The sequence below is a fragment of the Lacerta agilis genome, chromosome 5, assembly GCF_009819535.1.
Source record: "Lacerta agilis isolate rLacAgi1 chromosome 5, rLacAgi1.pri, whole genome shotgun sequence".
Taxonomy (NCBI): domain Eukaryota; kingdom Metazoa; phylum Chordata; class Lepidosauria; order Squamata; family Lacertidae; genus Lacerta; species Lacerta agilis.
Genome location: NC_046316.1, coordinates 67,822,517 through 67,838,484, shown reverse-complemented (window position 1 = coordinate 67,838,484; position 15,968 = coordinate 67,822,517).

Here is a 15,968-nt window from a genome sequence, read left to right as displayed (position 1 = left end):
ACTGGACCTAACAGTCAGGGGTCCTTTTACCTTTAACCCCAAACCTACACTGTTTGGCAGAGGGCAACTGTATTGGAATGGCAAAAATTAGCCCAGATCTCTCTCTCTCACACACAGATTTACACACATGTTGTAATGTGTGACATCGAATCTGTGTATGGATAACATGGACTGCACACATTTATCTAATATTTCTCTGCTTTACTGTTATTTTTTTAAGGATTGCTGATATTTTGTATGCCACTTTGAGTATGTTAACATAAATGTGGCTTAAAATTTATTTGCTTATTATGAAATATATGTGTAAGGTCAGTTCTCATGAGGTTTACACCTCCCCCCCCCAAAGTGGATAGGTTGTCAGAATCGAACCTTTATGTGAGCACTGAATTGCTGTGTCCTTACTTTGCACATGAAAGGTTGCAGATTCAATGCCTGGCATTTGCAGGAGCTGGGGTTTGGAAAGACATCTGAAGGCACTTCAGGCTAGTAGTAAACGGTAGTATACATCAGGCAGCTTCCTTTGTTCCTCAGTTTGAACAGCAGCAGTTTCAGAATAGTTTGGCACACACATCCTGTCTGCCCTTTACTGTTTATCACGCACACACACACACACACACACACAACGTTGTGCTTGATATCAGTTTGGCACATATTTTGGGTTTTGCAGCCGTTGCGTCTCATCGAATTTGGGAGTTTGCAAGACAGAAGGTTTGACTACCATCAAAGTGCTCCTTGCAATAATATTACCTTCGTTATTTCTGTTTCTTCCACTTGCCTTGCTTAAGAGACGGCAAATATTCACATGATGTAAGTGGGGTAGGAGGAATTTCTACCCCACCAAAATTGCATGTTCGTATCTTAAAACCAAAGCTGGAGAATATTTGATGCAGCTCATCTGTACCAGATGAATTTTCTTTATGTTTTGCTGTACTGCAGTTTTCCTTTCAATTTCCTTTCAGTTTCCTATCAGTTTTCCCAAACTGATAATCAGTATTTTTTAAAAAGAAAAGACATAATACATTTTGTGTTTAAGATGCTGAATTGATAATATTAACCTGTTTTGAAGTTTAGTTACTCTCTCTATGTTTGTTGACATTGTCCAGGATCCCCTCAAAGCAAGGGAAGGGCTACTCATGAAGACTGCCAAAATAAGTTAGCATGGTTTTGTCTGAATACCCATTTCTATGGATCATAAAATTATTGCACAATTTGGTTTGACTGGCAGTTTCAGCTTGTGAGCAGCCGAGTCCCAGAAAACCCAGAGTTCGCTTGTATGATAAAACTGAGTTGTTCTCTCAAGGGTTGAACACAACTGCCCACCATGCAGCTAGCTTAGACCAACCCTTCATCATTGAAATTATTTGTTTTAAAAAACAGTTTGTGAGAATCACAGTTTTGTCTGGGGATTGCCAGGTGGGTGGAAAATTTGCTACCTAAACTGATGACTTCAATTGGAACAGTAGGTGAACTGAGTTCAAACTGAGGGCCTGAATGGAACTTGCTTAACCGTCCAGGTGTCACAATCCAATGGCGCAAAGGCCAAAAATGGGGTGCGCTATCCCTCCATTGTCACAAACACACATGCACTAGACAACAGTCCTTGCATTTGAAATTACATTGTGCAAGGGAATGTATCCAAAGTGGACTTGTAAAGGTGTCCCACATGTCAGGAAAAGAGATTCCTGCAGATCTGTTGTCAAAAGTTGTTAACAGGGAGCAACATGATGCATATGTACAGAGGTTGCAGTTGTGCTGAAAACTGCAGCAGCGGTGTACATGGAATGGGGGAGGATGTTGGGATTCCATTCTCCCGCTGTGCAGATATGTGGGATTGTATCATCACATGTCTGTGTTTACATTCCAACATCATTGGGAGTCATGGGAGCGGAAGTTGTTTTACACTGTTCCGTTCTGTTGTGCTTTTGTATTCCCTTCTTTCCAAGGAAGAAAAGAGAAAGGAGACTTGTTTTTCTTTGTCCTGTTATGTATATAATAAAGTAGCTTAGTACTCACACCTCAAGCCTGGCTTTCGCTGTTGTATAGACTCTGCTAAGTCAATGTGTGCTCATGTCTTCGGACTTTAGTCGCAGGAGCACGTCGGGGCAGAAGATTGATGGATCTCCCAAGCGTCACTCAAAAGGGAGTAATGGGCCGTGGCACGTATGCGGAATGTGTAGCTCCCCTCCCGACACATAGCACTGCCAAATTCACACGTGCAGGTGCACACACACACATGCAATCAACATTTCCAGTTGTCTCCACTCCAGCACTGGGGTGGGAGCGAATGAAAGATCTCTGCCTGCTCTTTAGAAAGGAACTCTAAAGGGCAGGCACAGGGATTCTATTTTCCCATTTTAGTGCTAAGCACTATACTGCTAAGACTGAAGATAAACCCTCTGGCTGCTCCATAGATGTGAATGGCAGCATTCCACACACCGTAGAGGTGAAGTGGAGGTGAGAAATAGATGCTGCCTTTTGCTGTCAAAGAGCAGGCAGAAGGCTTATCTCTGATCTTAGTGCTGTGGTGATCTGGGCATTCCCAACCTCTGGATCATATAGACCAAATCAGCAAGTGAACATTAATTGCCCTTCAAGTTATCAAACAGGAATGGATAAATTTTGTCAGTTTTTCATCTTTCCGGTTCAGAAACTTACACATCAGTTTTTTAAAAGTATTTTTTATTAAAGATTTTCTTGATTTACAAAGGTGTGTGCAATGTCTCTCTCGTATTTTTTCCATGTAACATTTTTACAAATCAGTTTTGGTTGTTGAGACGTTAGGAAGAAAAGGGGGAAAGCAGTGGGTGGGATGGGGAGATGGGTGGGGTGGGGTGACGATGTTTCTATTTTACTTAATCTATGTAGGGTTTGGTGTCAGCGTTGTTTGTGTAGGTTCTCTGTTGTTCGCTTCTGCTCCTTTGGCGGTGAGAGAGGTTGTGCTTTTTATGTTTATTGCCTGTGCAAAATTTTCCAGCCATCATTACAAGGGATGCTGCCTACATGCTCATTAGAGGTGTTCCCCCCAAAACAAAACTCCCTTGTGGCTTTCCTCAGGTTTCAAATCCCCCCCCCTTATTAGAACCCCTCTCCTGCCATAAATTCCAGAATAGAACAAAGCAGAAGTAGAACAGGAAGGAAGTAAATTGTCTCACATTTTTGTTATTTTATTTTGATGGAACTCGACATTAAATGTAAAGCTATCTGTGAGCGTTCTCTTCAATGAATGAATGAATAAAAGCATCGCTAGCAACCTGGAGATTATAGTAAGGAAATGATTATCTTCTTCTTCTCATGATCCAGCTTATGCTCCTTTGGTGGTGAGAGAGGTTGGGGTTGGTGTAGGGTGTGATTGATCATTTGTAGTTGGCTGTGGTGGTCTTTGGCTTCCTGTGTGAGTAGGGTGGAAGACAACAATGCCCACTTACAAAACAAAGAACTCATAACCCACTTACTCTCTGCAGCCAGAAACATCATAACCAGACACTGGAGAGACCTGTCAGGAGTAAGCATGGACCAATGGTACCAAGTAGTATGGGAAACAGCCCTACTAGAAAAACTAACCAGTAAGCTGAAACTGACACGGGGACCAATAGAAGAAGACGCCTTCATCACACACACAGCCCAACAAAACAATGACAAAAATCTACTGACAGCATACAAATCAATACACATCAGTTTTTGATTTTTGTGTGTGAAAATTCTTCTTGAGAATTCAGCATTGCGGTGTGCATTTCTCTTAATTTTTGGCAGTGTTCCTTAATATAATGCATTTCATATATATATAATAGTATATCTAAATTTATATACCACCTTTCTCCAAAGTTGGGACAGATGACGTTTCCGCTGACATATTTAATTTTGTACATGTTTAGTGGTTGGGGAACTGCACCATAAAATTTGGGAACATGCACATTTCAAAGGCTATTTGTTTTTTTCAGCTTGCGTATTGTTTTGGGACTTGTGAATTAGGTAGGAATCGAACTTAATTCCCCTCCCATCCCTATTATCAAATACCTCAAATCACTTTAACACCCACCCTTAAAGTAAGAGTAATTTGCATCTGTCCTATCACTACACATAACTATCAGGTACTAAAATGTTATTGAAAAATGTGATGTGAGAGGAAGGCTGTGGGGGAACAAAAGAGAATGGATTTATTATATATTTCTTTGAAGGAGAGGAAAAACCCTCATACCCAGCTTTTACCCTCCACAAATGAGCTTCTCAGAGAAGCATAAAAATTTAAAGCAAAGCTAACAACAACAGTAATCCAACCATTAAAATACAAGTTATCAACCTGAAACCCTTAGCAAAGGAATAACAGCAGGAAGAGCAGCATTCACAATCAATATATTAAGCAGCAACGGAACCCAAAGCTTGTTCAAAAAAGGAATGTTTTCAATTGCCAGCAAAGCGCTAATAAAGAGGGAGGCCAGATTCTTTGCTTTTAGTGATCACCATGGACAATATTTCATAAACAGTCTGTATGCAGAAGCCCTTCTTCCTCCTGTTTAAAGATGTGCGCGCACACACACGTTTTTAACTTTTAATTTGTCATTCTAAAAAATAGTGCACGAACACATGAAAAAATTGCCATAGACTCTATACTCTCCGAAGATGTGCAGATGTTCCTTTAGGTCTTCCAACAAATAGTTCCAGGAAAGAAATAATGACATGCATATGGACATCTAATGTTAGTTCCCGTGTTTCTGCCCCCCCCGCCCCCACAAAGTATATGTGATCAGCAATGAACCAGAAGTTCAATGCCCACAAACCTGCCCTCAAAATTGTAAAGTCTAATCTTTGCTTTCATTCTATTTATTTATTTATTTGCTTATATTACAAATTGCTTCCCATAAAATATCTTAAAGTGATTTCACAGTTTTAGGAAACCAGCAAAAAAAATAATTTAAAATTGCACAATTTCATGTATCAATGCAGTTATGAGTATTAAAAACACTTTCATATATAAAAACAATTAACAAATACTTTCATTCGTAAAAACACTTTCTAATCCAATGCACATGCAGGCTGGGACAAATATCTCCACTTAAAGACTTGTTAAAAAAAGGAAGGTCTTCAAAGTTTAGGTGCCACTACACTAAAGACCTGATTCCTGTATCATATGGAATGGTCCTCTAGATGTGCAGGAGGCCCTTTCCCACACATTGATCAGTTGTGTATGTAAGGGGCAGAGATTATTTCTAGCCGTCCTAATAAAACCTATAAACAAAACATGATCAGAACTTGGAGTAGAATATTAGCCTTAAGACTAATACAAGGTGTGACTGGAAGGTTCAGTGAATAGTCACAGAAATCGGACAGTGAGAAATATTCAAACATACATACCTTACAGACCTTCAAAGGACCCCCTCTGATACAGTGCACCATTGACAAAGTTTGTAGAACTGTTGGAAACTTCTGGAGAAGTCCTCTTTTTGTACTGCTTTCAGTACTCTCGTCACAGCAGCTTGGACATGTGAAATGTTGGGAAAAATCTGTGCCTTTTCAGTGCATATTTCATTTTTGGAAAAAGAAAGGAATCTGGTGCAGCCAGATCAGAAGAATATGGAGGGTGGGACAACTCAGTAACGATTTCACACAGAATATACAATTCTTTCGCCATCATTCGAACGGACAAACGCCAATCCCGCATCAATAAGTCATGACCTTCGTTGACATTTGCCACTGTTCTGCTTGTTGGCGGTCTGCCAGACCGAGGGTCATCTCCGATGGTTTGCCACCCTTCACGGAAATGCTTAAACCACACATACACTGTCTTTCGAGTTACAACTTCATTTCCGTACACAGTTTGTGAGCATTTCGTGGTTTTCAAATGCCGATTTACCCAATTTGAAACAGAATTTCATGTTGACTGTCTGCTCCATTTTCAATCACAAGGCACTGCACTATTAACAGCTACTAAATGCTACTGCATGAACATAGGCCTGTCAACAAATGCTGAGCGACGTGTGCATATGTTAGCTGAGATACGGACGAACGCCTCCCATGTGTCTCCGCGAATCCAGCAGTTCCCATTATCGCACACAGGGGTGATTCACCTTTCTGGCCACACCATGTAGATTCATAGAATTGGAAAGAACCTCAAAACATCACCTACCTGTATTCCAATCCTCCTGCTGATGCAGGATCACCAGTACTGTACCATGCTGAGAGGTGGGCTCCCAGCCTCTGTTTAACAACAACTAATGAAGGAGAGACAACCACCTTCCAAAGCCATCCGTCCCACTGCCAAACAGCATGTGCCACCAGGAAGTCCTTCTTAATGTTATGTCTAAAGCCATTTTCTTGCAATTTGAGCTCAATAGCTTGGGTCCAAGTCTGTGGAGCGACAGAAAAATCAATGTAACCTTTATCAGTATGAATAATAGTTATTATTAGTTCTTTATATCTGCCAGCCCTTTCCAAAATTTGAAAATGGCCTCCATCACATCACCTCTTAGGGAGCAATCCCGTACACAGGAAGGTGGTGTAAAGCAAGCCAATGTAAATTAAGCCGGTTTTAAGTTACACTGAGGCACCAAGATACGAGCCCCTGAACCCCATTTCGGAGATGCCCCCACTCCATTTTAGAGATTCAACTTTGCTTGAACTTTGCTTCAACTTTGCCAGCTAAAATCCTTACATTGCAGCTTCTTAGATAAACTTAGCAAATCAGCAGAATGCCAGTAAACGGCCGACCACAGACTTCCTCTTTTCAAGAGGAAGTCTGGTTTCAGGGAAAGAGCTAACCACAACTCAACCCCATGACCGAGCCATTTCCTGTGAACATCAGCAGAAGCCAAAATAAGGTCCCAGGTGCAGTTGGGGGTCAACGGCTAGGCATTTAGGCACTGAAATAATAGCATATAGCACCTCCTGGCGGCTAAAGCAGCTTGAAACAGACAAAGGCAGCCGGACAAAGGAAATGTTCTGATTTGCTAACGCAGTATTATAATATTAGTTCTGATAGGCCAGGAGGAGGGATTTAGGAGGAGCTTTACTATGTCATAGAGAGTACTTAAGCTTGCCCCACAGGAGGTGGGGTGTGCATTTTTGCCTTTTGCTTACTGAATGCACCTTATTGCAATAAAGAGACTTTTTTTCTGAAAACTTTGCTGCCTGAAATATTTTCGTCTGGTCTTATTGGGTCAAGGCATACAGGCGTAACATTTCTGGTGCCGTCAAGGACTCGGATCGGGCCTTAAGCCCTCGACCAGAGGCAGCCCCCTTGCCTCCAGGTAGGGCGGCAGGTGTTGGTCAACAGCCCTGTGACCTTGCGCGCACCACCTCAGTCTTAAGAGTTGGAAGGGATCAGAAGGCATCTTGACCCCCCTCCGCCCTGCAAGGAGTGGCAACGGACAAAGAACCGGGGAGACAGGGAAGACAGCCGGCTTTTGGTGAGTACTGACCCTCTATATTAATTAGAGGAAGGGGGACTTGATCTCTCCCCAGCGTATGGTATTAGCCAGCAGGTAAGGGGTCCTCTGGCGAACCCATATACGCAGAGGTAGGGCAGGTAGGACAGGTAGGGCAGGTAGATACATAGATATGTGTAGGTAGGCAAGAAAGGACAAAAGGGGGAAAACTTTGGGAGGTATATGTGTGTGGTGTGTGAATAAGGTACTCCAGTGATTGTGTGCATGCATGAGAGGCCGGGGCGTTAGTGCCACTAGCCAAGCGACGTGTGGTCCCGAGGTGCGGTTTCAGGTAGCGAGAGCTCACCTGGCCACTGACAGGACGTGGAGAAAGGTGTGTGATTGTACCCTGGTAGGAGCGGAGTACCTCAGCAGCCCAGGATGGGAGGAGGGTCCAGCAAAGGGACTCCCCTCCAGTGTTTTCTGGACCATTGGAAGGAAGCCACAGAGGGCGACGATTGGGGATTCCCGTTGAGGAAAGAACGCCTACGATCCCTGTGTGAAGTAGACTGGCCAACACAGGGTACAGGCTGGCCCTCCGAGGGAAGCTTTGATGAGAATCTCATTAATCCCTTATGGCGGACTATAATTGACAATCATCCAGACCAGATCCCATATATCTCAACGTGGAAGGATGCTGTAGACCATAATCCCCCTTGGCTGCGAGGGTGCAGAAAATTGCCACCAAGGGCTAAGATCTGCAGTGTACAGAAGTTAGCAAAACACCCGCCAGTACTGGACAGTCAAGAAGAGGAGCTTATGGTTCCGCGGCCACCCCCTTATGCGCCCCTAGTACAACAGCCTCAGAACGCAGACCCACCGGCTGGGGCAGAAGGGGGACAGGGGAATAGGGTGAAGGTCCCTAACACCCAAACCCTGGAAGAAATATACCCAGACCTCAGAGAATTAAGGGAAAGGATAAGCCGGTATAGGTCCTCCAATCCTAAGCATAAAAGTGCAGCGGCAGCCTACAGCAGGGCCCGTAATCAGGCACTGAAAGACTATGCAAAAAGGTGCAAGGAAGCACCACCAGAAGACCTAATTGCCCCCCTTCGGGTGGTATGGGACAATCCACCCCCACCTGATGCACCTTTAGTCGATGGTGGACCCCCACCTCAGACATACACCATGCAGTATGTCCCCTTTAGTACAACAGACTTGATGAATTGGAAAATACACACCCCACCCTTTAGTGAAAAACCTAAAGCTATGGTGGATTTAATGGCATCTATCTTCGCTGCCCACGAACCAACCTGGCCAGATTGCCAGCAGTTGCTGAATACCCTTTTTACCACAGAGGAAAGAAGGAGGATAGATCAACAAGCATTAGAACACTTGAAGGAACAGAGAGTGTTAGAAACAGATTGGCCCACTCGATATCCATCGTCTGATCCCAAATGGAACGCAAACAATGATGGAGACCGAAACGCCCTGAAAGCATATAGGGAAACTCTCCTACAAGGTATTCGAAGGGCAGCTAGGAAGCCAACAGACCTGTCCAAGGTCTCGGCTGTAACCCAGAAGGCAGATGAGAGCCCTGGAGATTTTCTGGAACGGTTAATGGAAGCCTATAGAATCTGGACTCCATTTGACCCCGACCTCCCCGAGTATGCGGCGATGGTCAATAGCTCATTTATCGCACAATCCACTAAAGATATAAGGACAAAGATACAAAAGCAGGATGGGTTTCAAGGAAAGTCCCGGAGTGAATTGATGGCAATTGCCCAGCGAGTGTATGACTATAGAGGGGAGGAGGAGAAGAAGGAAAAGAGGAAGTGGATGAAGGAGAAGGCGGCAGTTATGGCGGCAGCTTTGGCCCAAGGAGGACCGGCGACTCGGGAGGGCCAGAGGGGCCCAGAGGCCCGAGATAGAGGCCGGTGAAGAGGTCAGCCGCTTGGAAGAAAGCAGTAGAAGAGGCATTGAAGGAGTATGTAAGGATGAAAGGCCAAGCAACAAGCGTCCTAGGACTGGTGACCCGGGTGAGGCCAGAGGGGTCTGACCCGAGGAAGAGGCCGGTGAAAAGGTCAGTTGCTAGGAAGGAAGCAGTGTGTCATATGTAGAAAAGGGAGACACACTGGAAGTGAGAATGGCCCCAGAATAGAGGAGAAGGAAGAGGAAGAGGACAAAGAGGAAGAGGGCTTGGAGGAAGATACCCCAGAGGGACCAACCAGAGATATTTCGCTGGGAGCCCAGTATTCTGTTATAACCACGCCTGTACAATCCAAAAGCCTAGAATCAGTGAACATTGTGGGAGCCACAAGTGATTTGTTCAGGGAGGCATTTGGAATGTCAAATTGAAGGATGCCACCTCACCCATCAGTTCCTGTATATGCCCAAATACCCAGTGCCCTCACTGGAAAGAGACGTCCCCTCAAGGTACAGGCACAAATTATTTTGTCCCCAAAGGACCAGAAATGCAGCTATTTCCACGAGTGACCAGCATATTGTCACTAATGGCGCCTAGAGAATACTCTTAGGAACTTTTGGCAGCCTTGATCACAAAATCCCATCCATTTACTCTTGGGAAAAGTGACAGAATAAATACCTGAAACTCTCCAAGCTCCACCAGGGGTGTGGGCTGAAGATAATCCCCAGAGTTGGCCAAAAATATCCTGCATATAATTCTTAATGTAAGGTCCTAGGCAATGCCAGTCTCAGTAAAACACTACTCTCACTTTCCTGCCACGATGGGCGGCAGAAGGAGCCCAGAAACACTTGAACTGATTATTGAATCTTGGCTTACTCAAACCCCTTTGATTCTGGCCACAAGGATTTTAAAAAAATTGGTAAAGATGGCCAAAACTTGGAAGAAAAGGAAAAGAAGTTACAGAAGAACTGTTATACTTGTTATGGGAGACAGGATACAAAGCCTCTCAGAGAAAGGCATAAATTGTATCTGAAGGAAATCAAGTATTTAGGCTTCAATATATCACATCACAGAGGAAAGAAGCCATATGTCTCATAAGAGAGCCCACCACTAGGAAGCAGTTGTGGGACTTCCTAGGGAAATGCAGGGTGGTGCTAAATACCTGGCTTCAGTGTTTTACCAGAATCCCTGAATGATAGTACAGGAGGAGTGAAGGAAGACCCTTGTGTGGGGACCAGAGCAGTAAGAGGCTTTTGAGACTATTAAAAAATGCCTAATGGAGGCTCCGGCCTTGAAGCTGCCAAACCCAGAGAAGCCCTTCCAACTGTATGTGCATGAGCAGAATGGCGTGGCAGCTGGAGTTTTGACTCAGAAGCTAGGAAGCTGGAATCGGCCTGTAGCTTATCTTTCAAAGCAACTGGACCCAACGGCTAAAGGATGGCCACCCTGTCTGAGATCAGTGGCAGCCACTGCAGTCTTGGTGACAGAAGCAGATAAATTCACCTTTGGCCAAGAAATGAATGTAAATGTACCCTATGCTGTTCTCACCCTCATGGAGTACAAAGGGAGCTACTGGCTGACAAACCCCCGAATGGCCCAATACCAGGGCCTGCTGTGTGAAAACCCAAGAATGCACCTAAGAGTGGTGAATACCCTTAACCCCGCCACCCTGATGCCCCTACCAGACGACGAGGAAATAGAACACCATGATTGTCTCCAGGTGATGGACGAAGTCTATTCTAGCAGACCAGACTTGAAAGATGAACCCCTGAAAGAGCCTGATGTTGTATATTACACAGATGGGAGCAGCTTTGTATCCAATGGCGTTAGGAGGGCTGGGTATGCTGTGGTGACCAACGATGAGATTGTAGAGGCAGAAGCTCTGCAACCGGGAACCTCTGCCCAGAAGGCCGAAATAATTGCACTCACTAGAGCCCTGCAATTGGCAGCTGGATGTAAGGCGAATGTATATATACAGATTCAAAGTATGCCTTCTTAACCCTGCATGCGCATGGAGCTCTATGGAAGGAAAGAGGTCTGATAGGAGCCCATGGAAAAGCCTTGAAGTATGGACAAGAAGTGGAAAGTCTATTAGAGGCGGTGTGGGCCCCTGAGAGGATTGCTGTAATGCATTGCAAAGGACATGGGCGAGGCAAGGATTTGGTCACCAGAGGCAACCATAAGGCAGACAAGGCTGCCCGAGAAGCAGCTATGCAATCACCACCTCCAACCATGGCTGCACTCATCCCAGAAATAACCACTGAAGACTTGGAACCTCAATATTCTCCTGAAGAGCAAGAATGGGCACAACAGGAGGGAGCCCGACTGCAAGATGGATGGCTACTCCTCCCAGACAACCGAGTGTTCGTGCCCCAACACTTGGCCAGCAAAATTGTGAGAAACTATCATGAGTCCACACACTTGGGTGGCACTGCTGCTAGGGAACATCTCGGGAGAAAATTGTATGTGCCTAACCTCTCACAATTAACTGCTGCTATCTCCCAGAGGTGTATCCTTTGTGCCAAAAACAACCCCAAGCAAGGGATGCAACCCCCACCGGGTGTACAACATGTGGGATACAGCCCTATGGAGAATCTGATTGTGGATTTTACTGAGTTGCCACCTGCAAGGACTTGCAAATATCTGCTAGTGTTTGTTTGTACGCTGACCGGATGGGTAGAGGCGTTCCCAACACGGACTGAAAAAGCCAGGGAAGTAACTAAGAAACTTCTAACCGAACTAATACCCAGGTTCGGACTGCCCAGGAGTATAGGGAGTGATAATGGACCAGCCTTTATCGATCAGGTAGTGCAGGAAGTGTGCAAGAAACTTCAGATAAAGTGGAGACTGCACTCTGCCTATAGGCCACAGAGTTCGGGGAAAACTGAAAGGATGAACCGGACTTTGAAAATCCAATTGGCCAAGTTAACCCAAGAGACCGGACTGAAGTGGACAGATGTCCTCCCTATAGCTCTGTTCCGAATTCGAAGCGCCCCCACCAAGAGACTTAAACTGTCACCATTCGAGCTCCTGTATGGGAGGCCACCTCCATTTGTTCGTGAAAAACCAGCTGGACTGGACAGGTGGAAGAGCATATCACCTTCCACAAACAAATAATCTCTCTATCTGTCTGTCTGTCTCTCTGTGTCTGTGTGTTGTCGTTCCCTCAGCAGGTGGGCCCTCGAGCAAACACCGTGCAGCTTTGCTGAGCCAGTCCATCAGTTCCAGCCTGGCTATAGCTTGTGGGTAAAGGAGTGGAAGCGCAACCTTCTTACACGGTCCATACACGGTTCTCCTATCCACCCCAACGGCGGTGAAAGGCCGAGGTGACCCCCTGGAGTCGACACCCTGCTGTGCCTAGCCAGGAGTAGGTACTCAACGCACGGTGCACCAGTCTCCCCTGCTGCGTCTGACCGGCAAGGACGCCCAGCGCACGGGAGACCGAATTGAAGTAGCCCCTGCTGTGACACACTGGACGCTGTCACTCGATGCACGGGCCACCGGAAACCTCCAGTTTATGCAACGGAGACCATCTCCAGCAGAACCACATCAGAAAAATTGGTCGGAAGGACATTGTTATTAGTGGTTTGTCGATCAGTTGTTAGACAGGGCATAACTCTATAGATTGGGAATGTTAGAGGTGTGAACAATGTTGGTCTAGGCTGTTGGGATTGGACGGGAAATTGGAAGGGAAAATCCTGTTGACCCCTTGAAATTGACTTTGTCAAAGTAACAATATCCCTTTCTATTCCCTTGCGTGTATATAGTTGGGAACCAGAGGGGGAGGGCCTAGTCTTTATACCTATGGGTGTATTTTCACTGGAAAAGAGAATAGGGAGTCCATTCTACAGCCAAACAGTTCTTACTGTTAGAAAGTTATTCCTGACTATTTGCTACATTGCAACTGCTCTCAAGAAGTCAGAATAGGTAAAATATTCACTGATCCTATTCTTCTCACACTAATTTCATTAGTCCCTTCCAGTCCTCCAGTAAATGTCATCACCCTCCATAAGAAATATGGGCCATATTCAGCTGTAACAGTAAACCAGAATTTAGTCCTCGAGGAATGAACTTGGGGTGAGGCACTGGCTCTTATTCGACTTTCTCCAGTGTAGTCACAAGGAGATTTGAAGCTTTCACACCAGGGGACACGCCACCCAGAGTCACCAAAGGGGGGTGGGAAGTCCTTTTATGTACAGGAACCGCAGGCTTACCAAATATACCTGTGGTTGCCACGCAACTGCTTACAGTCCAAGGGACTGACTGGAGAAGGACACCATTACAACGTTCGCCTCATACATGGCAGCGGTTGTGAGTGGGGCTGAGGAGAAGGTGGCTGCAGGAGGAGAAGGGATGGTGGAAAGCGGCAGAGGTATCAACGAATATGATACGGATGTCTTTGAAGTGGAGAAGATCCTGGACATGAAAACCACAGATAGTAAAATACTATACAAAGTACGATGGAAAGGTTATTCACCAGATGATGATACATGGGAACCTGATGAACATTTTGAAGACCCTATAGGGGTGTTTGAACACTGGATGGATCAAGTTATAGAGGAAATCTCAGTAGGTCAATCTGAAGAGGAAGCAGAACAAGCTGCTCCTCTCGATTGAAAGGGGGGAAATGAGGCACCAAGATACGAGCCCCTGAACCCCATTTCGGAGATGCCCCCACTCCATTTTAGAGATTCAACTTTGCTTGAACTTTGCTTCAACTTTGCCAGCTAAAATCCTTACATTGCAGCTTCTTAGATAAACTTAGCAAATCAGCAGAATGCCAGTAAACGGCCGACCACAGACTTCCTCTTTTCAAGAGGAAGTCTGGTTTCAGGGAAAGAGCTAACCACAACTCAACCCCATGACCGAGCCATTTCCTGTGAACATCAGCAGAAGCCAAAATAAGGTCCCAGGTGCAGTTGGGGGTCAACGGCTAGGCATTTAGGCACTGAAATAATAGCATATAGCACCTCCTGGCGGCTAAAGCAGCTTGAAACAGACAAAGGCAGCCGGACAAAGGAAATGTTCTGATTTGCTAACGCAGTATTATAATATTAGTTCTGATAGGCCAGGAGGAGGGATTTAGGAGGAGCTTTACTATGTCATAGAGAGTACTTAAGCTTGCCCCACAGGAGGTGGGGTGTGCATTTTTGCCTTTTGCTTACTGAATGCACCTTATTGCAATAAAGAGACTTTTTTTCTGAAAACTTTGCTGCCTGAAATATTTTCGTCTGGTCTTATTGGGTCAAGGCATACAGGCGTAACAACACCAGATCTAAACTCCGTTCAGCAGCACCCTTTTTGCTGGCTTAACTTATGCAGAGTTGCTAGGTGACATGGCCAAGCTGAACGGGTTTAGGATCCAGCCTAAGTCTCATCTCTCTGGCCCCACCCTTAGAACACCGACTTTCAGGGTTTACATTGCCTTAAGATCCACTAGACTTACCAGCTTAGCTGGGATGGGGGAAGATATACTGGTATCTCACCCACTGAGCTGCAGTGAGGATAAGAGAGTTAAGCTGGACCCTAACCCTAGCCCTAGCCCAGCTGCGTCAGGAACCTTCCAGCCCAGCCAGAGAGCCACTGGATCCTAACCTGTTCATCCCGGTGGATCTTGTTGGGCCGGAGACTCATCTAACGATGCAGTATTTATATAGTATTTATATAGTTGTCAGGACCTGTTAATGCTGACAAATTTGCAGCAACCTAAGTCTCTTGATGCAGCTTGCAATGCTTGATGCAGCTTGCAAAGCATATTCAGAAAAATATTCAAGAAACCCTTTACTGTGGCAAAGATACATGACTTTCTTTTTTTAGCTGCTTTAAAAATCCCTATGCCTAAATGAAAACCATCACATCCACCCATCTCAATGACTTAGGAAATACTTCTAAAGCAGCAGGTCTCCCACATAAATAGTATTTCACTACATGCACAATTAATAACATTTCCCCCTCCCTGCCGCCTCAATTTTGCTCCATTTTTTTAAATATATAAAGCAATTATAAGCCTTGAATGACGATGCCTTTGCCGTCCCTGCAATTAATAACATTCCCCCCTGCTAGATTCAATTCAATGGAAATATGCCCTGACAGCCATCAGCAGAGTGAATGAAACCAGCTCACAAATTCTATAGGAGGCGTATACTTCCCCCCCCTTTTCTTTTCTTTTTTTTTGGTACCAAGGTTGAGGCTATGTAGAAAGATGGTGACAACAGAAACAAAACCCCGTAGCCTTTGATTAGTTTAGCCGACATCAAATGGCAAATCGGGCATTCAGAGTCAACACTATAGGAGGCCTCGCAGAGGGAGAGCGGGGAGGGCTGATCCTTCAAACCACTTGCACACACAGCCCGCCAACGAGTTTCAGACAATGCCGTTTAAACTACCTTTAGAAGACCCCTTGTCCATTTTTACGCAGAGCCTGCCCACCCCCATACGACACTTTGCAAGGTTTTCCTCCTGCATGTACCCCAGAAGCCTTTCAAATGGGAAATTTACTCTCTGCTGAAATAGTTGGTGTTGCAAGGAAACAGCGAGGGCTGGTATTCAGACTGCAATTAAACCTGAACACCATGCCCCTCCCTCCAAGGCAAGGGTGCTGTTTGCATCACGGCCCTCTCTCTTGGCCTCTCCTTGACTGTTACTAGGTGCTGGACTTTCCCCCTCCCCTTCCGCAATGACCG